Genomic DNA, 7957 nt, shown 5'->3' with positions numbered 1-7957 from the left:
TGTTTTTTTAATATATTGTATGACATCACATTTTATGTATGTTCTGCATATGTACAAAGATGTTCAAATAAACCTTTAAAACTTCAATTGTGGTTTACTACTTGTCATGTTTCATGACCTGTTCTTGGAAAAAGAGGGATGAAAGTTTGTGTTAGTCTTATTAGGGACACAGCCTGCTTCACAGCCAAGCCTCACCACTGGACCACAAAGTTGTAGGATCAATCCCAAATAGCACCCTACTCACTAGCCCCCATAGTGTTCTGGTCAGAAGTAGTGCACCATATAGGGAAAAGGGTGTCACTTGGGACGCATCATAGATGTCCTACAGTTGTTCAAGCGTTGGGTTGTGTCTACAGATTATTTGTTTTTGGTTGGAGGAAACGTTGTAACATCAACTCAACCGCTCAGTCATTTCTAAGTTCTCAGATCGCTAATGAAGCATTAACAGGACATGACTAAATATTGACTTAGCAACTTATTTACAATTCATCATCAGCTCTTGGTGAACACACTACACAGTCACGCAGTAGAAGATGAGGTGTCAAGCTCAGCTCAATTATAATTCACTGACATATTTCAGAGCTATACTTGTACTAACAGGATGTCTGTTGTGTTAGAACACAGTAGTGATACTTCAGATAGAGCAGAGCAGTACTACTTCAGATAAAATATAGTAATGATACTTCAGATAGAGCAATGACACTTAAAAAAACAGAGTATTTCTACTTCAGATAGAACAGAGTAGTGATACTTCAGATAGAACAGTGATACTTAAAATAGAACAGAGTAGTGATTCTTCAGATATAACAGAGTAGGGGGTACATCTTTTTAAAACGATTCTTTTAAAGACGTTATTTGTGCACTTCTACAGTAAGCCAAACAAGGGGAATAGGTTTTTGAAAGTTGCATTTTAATTAAATAAGCAAGCACAAGTTTCTATATTTCTACATTTTAAATATCAGCCATTTAATCTGTTAGCTAAATAACAGCTCTTCGATGCAGGGTACCAACAACAATTGCTCCCCGGACGTCGATTAAGGACACCAACTCTTTGGTTCTGCATAACGTGCAGAAGACACTTTTTGGTTGAATCCATTCAGTTTTGCTATTGACTAGGTATCCCCTTCCCTTGCACACCCTTATTCATCATCATCACAAAATACCATAAAAAAAATCTGCTATTGTAGGGAAACACATCATTATACATACCATTGGTGTAAAGTACTTATGTAAAAATACTTTATAGTACTAAAGTATTTTGGGGGGGTATCTGTACTTTACTTTAGGATTTATATTTTTTGCAACTTTTGCTTTTACTTCTCTAAATTCTGAAATAAAATTATGTACTTTTTACTGCGTACATTTTCCATGACACCCAAAAGTACTCGTTACATTTTGACGGGAAAATTCTCCAATTCGCACACTTATCAAGAGAACATCCCTGGTCATCCCTACTGCATCTGATCTGGCAGACTCACTATCCACAAATGCTTCATTTGTAAATAATGTCTGAGTTTTGGAGAGTGCCCCTGGCTATCCGTAAATAAATAAAAAATAAAATTGTGCTGTCTGGTTTGCTTAAAATAAGGAATTTGATAAAATATTGTCACGGTTGTCGTCGGTGAATGAGGACCAAAATGCAGCAGGTACGTGTATGCTCATTTTTAGATTTATTAACTTTCAAAATAATACTCCAAAACAAACAAACCACGAAAACGAACGAACAACAAAACAGTCTGGCCAAGCTAAGCTTAACACAGAACAATCACCCACAAATCCCAAACACAAACACACCCTACTATATGAGACTCTCAATCAAAGGCAGATAGACAACACCTGCCTTCAACTGAGAGTCCCAACCCCAATTAACCAAACATAGACATACATTCACTAGACTCCCCATAGAAATACCTAAACATAAACCAACACCCGGAATTACTAAAACAAACACCCTTTTAACAAAACACACCACCCTGAACCACATAAAACAAATACCCTCTGTCACGCCCTGACCAAACTACAAAACAATTAACCTTATATACTGGCCAGGACGTGACAGATATTTTCTTTTAATTTTACTTTTGATACTTAAGTACATTTGAGCAATTACATTTACTTTTGATACTTAAATATTTTTAAAACCAAATACTTTTAGACTTTTACTCAAGCAGTATTTTACAAGGTGACTTTTACTTTTACTTGACTCATTTTCGTTTGAGGTATCTTTACTTTTACTCAAGTATGACAATTTAGTACTTTTTCTACCACTGCAGAAATCCTACCAGGGTAAACCTCCAGAGGGGGACCGCAACGATGATCCACAACCGGGACATCCCGTGGTCACTTTTATTGTGGGTTGCAACTTGCAGAATCCTTCCAAGGTTGAACCCACCAGAGGGGCACTGTCATGACTCTCCTGGGTGAGGATAAAAGGCCTCACATCGGGTTGGTAAAAAGCTGACAACTACCAGACCCTCTTAACAACAGAAGAGGAGAAGGATGGGGCGGTTTTGACACCTTAACCTCCCTGGGCAAGGTGGGACATTTGCGTCCCACCTAGTCAACAGCCAGTGGAATCATGTGGCGCGAAATACAAATACTTCATAAATGCTATAACTTCAATTTCTCAAACATATGACTATTTTACACCATTTTAAAGACAAGACTTTCGTTAATCTAACCACACTGTCCAATTTCAAAAAGGCTTTACAATGAAAGCAAAACATTAGATTATGTCAGGAGAGTACTCTGCCAAAAATAATCACACAGCCATTTTCAAAGCATGCATATATGTCACAAAAACCAAAACCACAGCTAAATTCAGCACTAACCTTTGATGATCTTCATCAGATGACACTCCTAGGACATTATGTTATACAATACATGCATGTTTTGTTCAATCAAGTTCATATTTATATCAAAAACCAGCTTTTTACATTAGCATGTGATGTTCAGAACTAGCATACCCACCGCAAACTTCCGGTGAATTTACTAAATTACTCACGATTAACGTTCACAAAATACATTACAATTATTTTAAGAATTATAGATACAGAACTCCTTTATGCAATCGCTATGTCAGATTTTAAAATAGCTTTTCAGCAAAAGCTCATTTTGCAATATTCTGAGTACATAGCTCAGCCATTACGGCTAGCTATTTTGACACCTGCCAAGTTCGGAGCACACTAAACTCAGAATTAGTATTAGACAAATTGTATTACCTTTGCTGATCTTCGCCAGAATGCATTCCCAGGACTCCTATTTCCACAAGAAATGTTGTTTATGTTCCAAATAATCCATAGTTATGTCCAAATACCTCCGTTTTGTATGTGCGTTCAGGTCAATATCCAAAGGGTAACGCGCGAGCGCATTTTGAGACAAAGAAATTCAAAATGATCCATTACCGTACTTAGAAGCATGTCAAACGCTGTTTAAGATCAATTTTTATGGTATTTTTCTTGTAAAATAGCAATAATATTCCAACCGGACAATAGTGTATTCATTCAAAGAGGAAAAGAAGAAACAGCGTGCTCATGTGACCGCGCATATCCAATCTCTTTGTCACCAGGCAGACCACTGAGAAACTGAGCTACCATACTCTGCCCAGAGACAGAAGATGCCTCATTCCACTTTCTGAAGGCTTTAGAGAGCCAATGGAAGCCTTAGAAACTGCAACGTAACCCCACAGATACTGTAGTTTCGATAGAGAATCAAAAGAAAAATACAAATTCTCAGACAGGCCACTTCCTGCTGGGAATTGTCTCAGGTTTTTGCCTGCCATATGAGTTCTGTTATACTCACAGACACCATTCAAACAGTTTTAGAAACTTCAGAGTGTTTTCTATCAAAATATACTAATATTATGCATATTCTCATTTCTGGGCAAGAGTAGTAAACAAATTAAATCGGGTACGTTTTTTATCCAGCTGTGAAAATACTGCCCCCTAGCCCAGACAGGTTAAAGCAGATAAGACACTTGACAGAGAATTGTTACAGGATAGCCGAGAACAAATGCCCCAGGAAGAATTGGGCATGTGGAAAATGAAAGTTGCAGTCCTACAAGATAAGGTCTGACATAAGGATAATTTACTAATATTATCAAAGACATTGTTTAGATATGCAGCAATATTGATACACAGGCATAGCCATGTATCAACAGGGGGGAATGATGGTAGAGCAGGTGATAGAACAGGTTAGGAAACACTGCAGGTTAGGAAAGAGTGGTGGCCTCGAGGTTAATGGCAGAGAGGATAATTACTTTTTTTTAATTGTAGAATATCCACTCCAACATTTGGAAATGGTCCTTATTGAACTACTCAAAAGAGAAGGGAAGAAGGGGTGTTTAACAATAATTGACTAGTATAGCAAATGGGTAGAAGCGTTCCCAACTTACTTGGTGGACATGATTATGGTAGCTAAAATATTAGGTCAAGATATTATCCCTGGAGTTGGTTTACTAGGATCTATCTCTTTAAATGATGGATGACATTTTAGCTAATCAGGTTGAACAAGTAGAATGCCAGAGTTAGAGAGACCAGAACAGGTAGACATAGAAGCTGAAGAAATACGAGCAGAGCACATGTGAAGACTGTTTGTTAACCTCTCTAGTACATGTGGGACGAACTCGTCCCACCTACGTAACAGCCACTGAAATCCAGTGGCGCGATTTTTGAATCGTTAGAAATGCTATAACTTCAATTTCTCAAACATATGACTATTTCACAGCTATTTAAAGACAAGAATCTCGTTAATCTAACCCCACTGTCCGATTTCAAAAAGGCTTTACAACAAAAGCAAAACATTAGATTATGTCAGCAGAGTGCCCAGCCAGAAAAAATCTGACACCCATTTTTCAAGCTAGCATATCATGTCACATAAACCCAAACCACAGCTAAATGCAGCACTAACCTTTTATAATCTTCATCAGATGACACACCTAGGACATTGTGTTATACAATACATGCATGTCTGTTCAATCAAGTTCATATTTATATCAAAAACCAGCTTTTTACATTAGCATGTGACGTTCAGAAAAAGCATAACCACCGCAAACTTCCGGTGAATTTACTAACAGTTTGCTAAATTACTCACGATAAACGTTCACAAAAAGCATAACAATTATTTTAAGAATTATAGATACATTACCCCTCTATGCACTCGATATGTCCGATTTTAAAATAGCTTTTCGGATGAAGCACATTTTGCAATAATCTAAGTACATAGCCCGGCATTACAGGGCTAGCTATTTAGATACCCACCCAGGTCAGCATCCACCAAAATCACATTTCCTATAAGAAAGATGTTCTTACCTTGCTTGTTCTTCATCAGAATACACTGCCAGGACTTCTACTTCAATAACAAATGTTGGTTTGGTCCCAAATAATCCATCGTTATATCCAAACAGCGACGTTTTGTTCGTGAGTTCTAGAATGCTTCTTCGCGGTGTCGCGCATGGCGCATTGGCGTGTCAAAAATGTCTAAATATTCCATTACCGTACTTCGAAGCATGTCAACCGCTGTTTAAAACCAATTTTTATGCCATTTATGTCATAGAGAAGTGTTAATATTCCGACCGGGAGTATGCATTGAGCCTAAACAGCCGAATAAAATTTCTCCTCAGAAGCGACTCATGCACGCGCATCATTGAAAGGTCCTCCGAGCATCCACTTACAAAAGGCGATAATATATTTCAACCTGAGGTTCCCTCGTAAACCTTCAGTTATTTCGCGGGCTCTGAGAGCCTATTGGAGCCCTGGGAATTGTCACGTTACAGCTAAGATCCTTACTTTTCAATAAAAAGAGGTAAGACGCACGACTCCTTGTCAGACAGGGTACTTCCTGCTTGAAGCCTTGTCAGGTTTTTGCCTGCCATAGGAGTTCTGTTATACTCACAGACACCATTCAAACAGTTTTAGAAAATTCAGAGTGTTTTCTATCCAAACCTGAACAATAATATGCATATTCTAGCTTCTGAGTTGGTGTAGGAGGCAGTTAAAAATGGGAACATATTTTTTCCAAAATTCTCAATACTGCCCCCTATACCAAACAGGTTAACCAAACCCATATGTCCAAGATTGTGTGTACAACAGGTGAATTGCAGGAGAAGGTGATTCACTCAATCCAACCAGGAGACTGGGTGTGGATCCATTCCCTGAGGAGAAAAGACTGGAAGCAGCCCCATTGGGAAGGCCCATACCAGGTTCTGTTAAACCACTGCCTTTGCCATTAGAAAAGCTGAGAGAGTCACTTGGGTCCACGTTATCCACTGCAAGAAGGTATCTATACATATGAGCACTGCTGATCACACACAGAGTTAGGAGAAGAACCGAGTACTAACAGGGTCCGGGGGTTACCTCCTTAACAAAGAGTCCCTATCCCGACCGTTCATCACTGTGTGTGCTCCTAGAGGTGTGAGTATGGGGCAGTACCTAGTAGATCGACTAAGGGCAGGAGAGGGTTGGCGGTTTTTGGGAAGAGTAGGGACTCTGAGCAAAATCATAGTCTTGGTAACCTTTCTGATATATCCAGATCCACCACCTTCCGATACTAATTATATGACACCGTTGTCATTGAGAAGAAGTAAAAGATAAACTAAATAATACAATGATGAGTGACTTATAGAATAAAGTGTCAAAGAAGATAAGAAGATGTACATTGGGGGGAAAAAGTATTTGATCCCCTGCTGATTTTGTACGTTTGCCCACTGACAAAGAAAGGATCTGTCTATAATTTTAATGGTAGGTTTACTTGAACAGTGAGAGACAGAATAACAACAAAAATATTCAGAAAAACGCATGTCAGAAATGTTATAATTTGATTCGCATTTTAATGAGGGAAATAAGTATTTGACCCCCTCTCAATCAGAAAGATTTCTGACTCCCAGGTGTCTTTTATACAGGTAACGAGCTGAGATTAGGAGCACACTCTTAAGACCATCGCCAAGCAAGGACATGCTTCTAAGTACGGTAATGGAATATTTTGATATTTTGTCACGAAATGCGCTGGCGCGTTACCCTTTGGATAGTGACCTGAACGCACGAACAAAACGGAGGTATTTGGATATAACTATGGATTACTTGGAACCAAAAGAACAGTTTTTGTTGAAGTAGAAGTCCTGGGAGTGGATTCTGACGAAGAACAGCAAAGGTAATCCAATTTTTCTAATAGCAATTCTGAGTTTAGGTTGCCCCGACATTGGCGGGTGTCTGAATAGGTAGCTTGTGATGGCTGAGCTATGTACTCAGAATATTGCAAAATGTGCTTTCGCTGAAAAGCTATTTTAAAATCTGACTTAGCGGTTACATAAAGGAGTTCAGTATCTATAGTTCTTAAAATAATTGTTATGTATTTTGGGTATGCTAGTTCTGAACGTCACATGCTAATGTAAAAAGCTGGTTTTTGATATAAATATGAACTTGATTGAACAAAACATGCATGTATTGTATAACATAATGTCCTAGGAGTGTCATCTGATGAAGATCATCAAAGGTTAGTTCTGCATTTAGCTGTGGTTTGGTTTTTGTGACATATATGCATGCTTTGAAAATGGCTGTGTGATTATTTTTGGCAGGGTACTCTCCTGACATAATCTAATGTTTTGCTTTCGCTGTAAAGCCTTTTTGAAATTGGACAATGTGGTTAGATTCATGAGAGTCTTGTCTTTAAAATGGTGTAAAATAGTCATATGTTTAAGAAAATGAAGTTATACCATTTTTGAGGTATTTGTATTTTGCGCCACACGATTCCACTGGCTGTTGAATAGAGTGGGACGCCCTGAGAGGTTAATTCCTGATGAGTACCAGTGTTATAAATACAAGAACGGCACCGAGATTTTAGATGATTTTAATGGCTATAATGCAATCGTTAATTATTCTCCACCTTGATCCTGGTCCTGGACCATTCTCACTGTCTACTGATTATGTTATAATACTGTAATTTCATCAAATGGTTGTTTAAT

At 38.3% G+C, this 7957-nt stretch overlaps 1 long non-coding RNA gene across 1 annotated transcript; it reads left to right on the top strand.

The window, feature by feature from the left end:
- The first annotated feature begins 4509 nt into the window (after nt 1–4509).
- On the top strand, nt 4510–6151 carry LOC115196601 (uncharacterized). Its single transcript, XR_003878882.1, has 2 exons — nt 4510–4594; nt 6050–6151. It is a non-coding gene; the product is annotated as an uncharacterized LOC115196601 (long non-coding RNA).
- The last annotated feature ends 1806 nt before the right edge of the window (nt 6152–7957 follow it).

Source organism: Salmo trutta, chromosome 7, assembly GCF_901001165.1.
Source record: "Salmo trutta chromosome 7, fSalTru1.1, whole genome shotgun sequence".
NCBI lineage: Eukaryota > Metazoa > Chordata > Actinopteri > Salmoniformes > Salmonidae > Salmo > Salmo trutta.
This window is presented reverse-complemented; position numbering and strand designations above follow the sequence as displayed.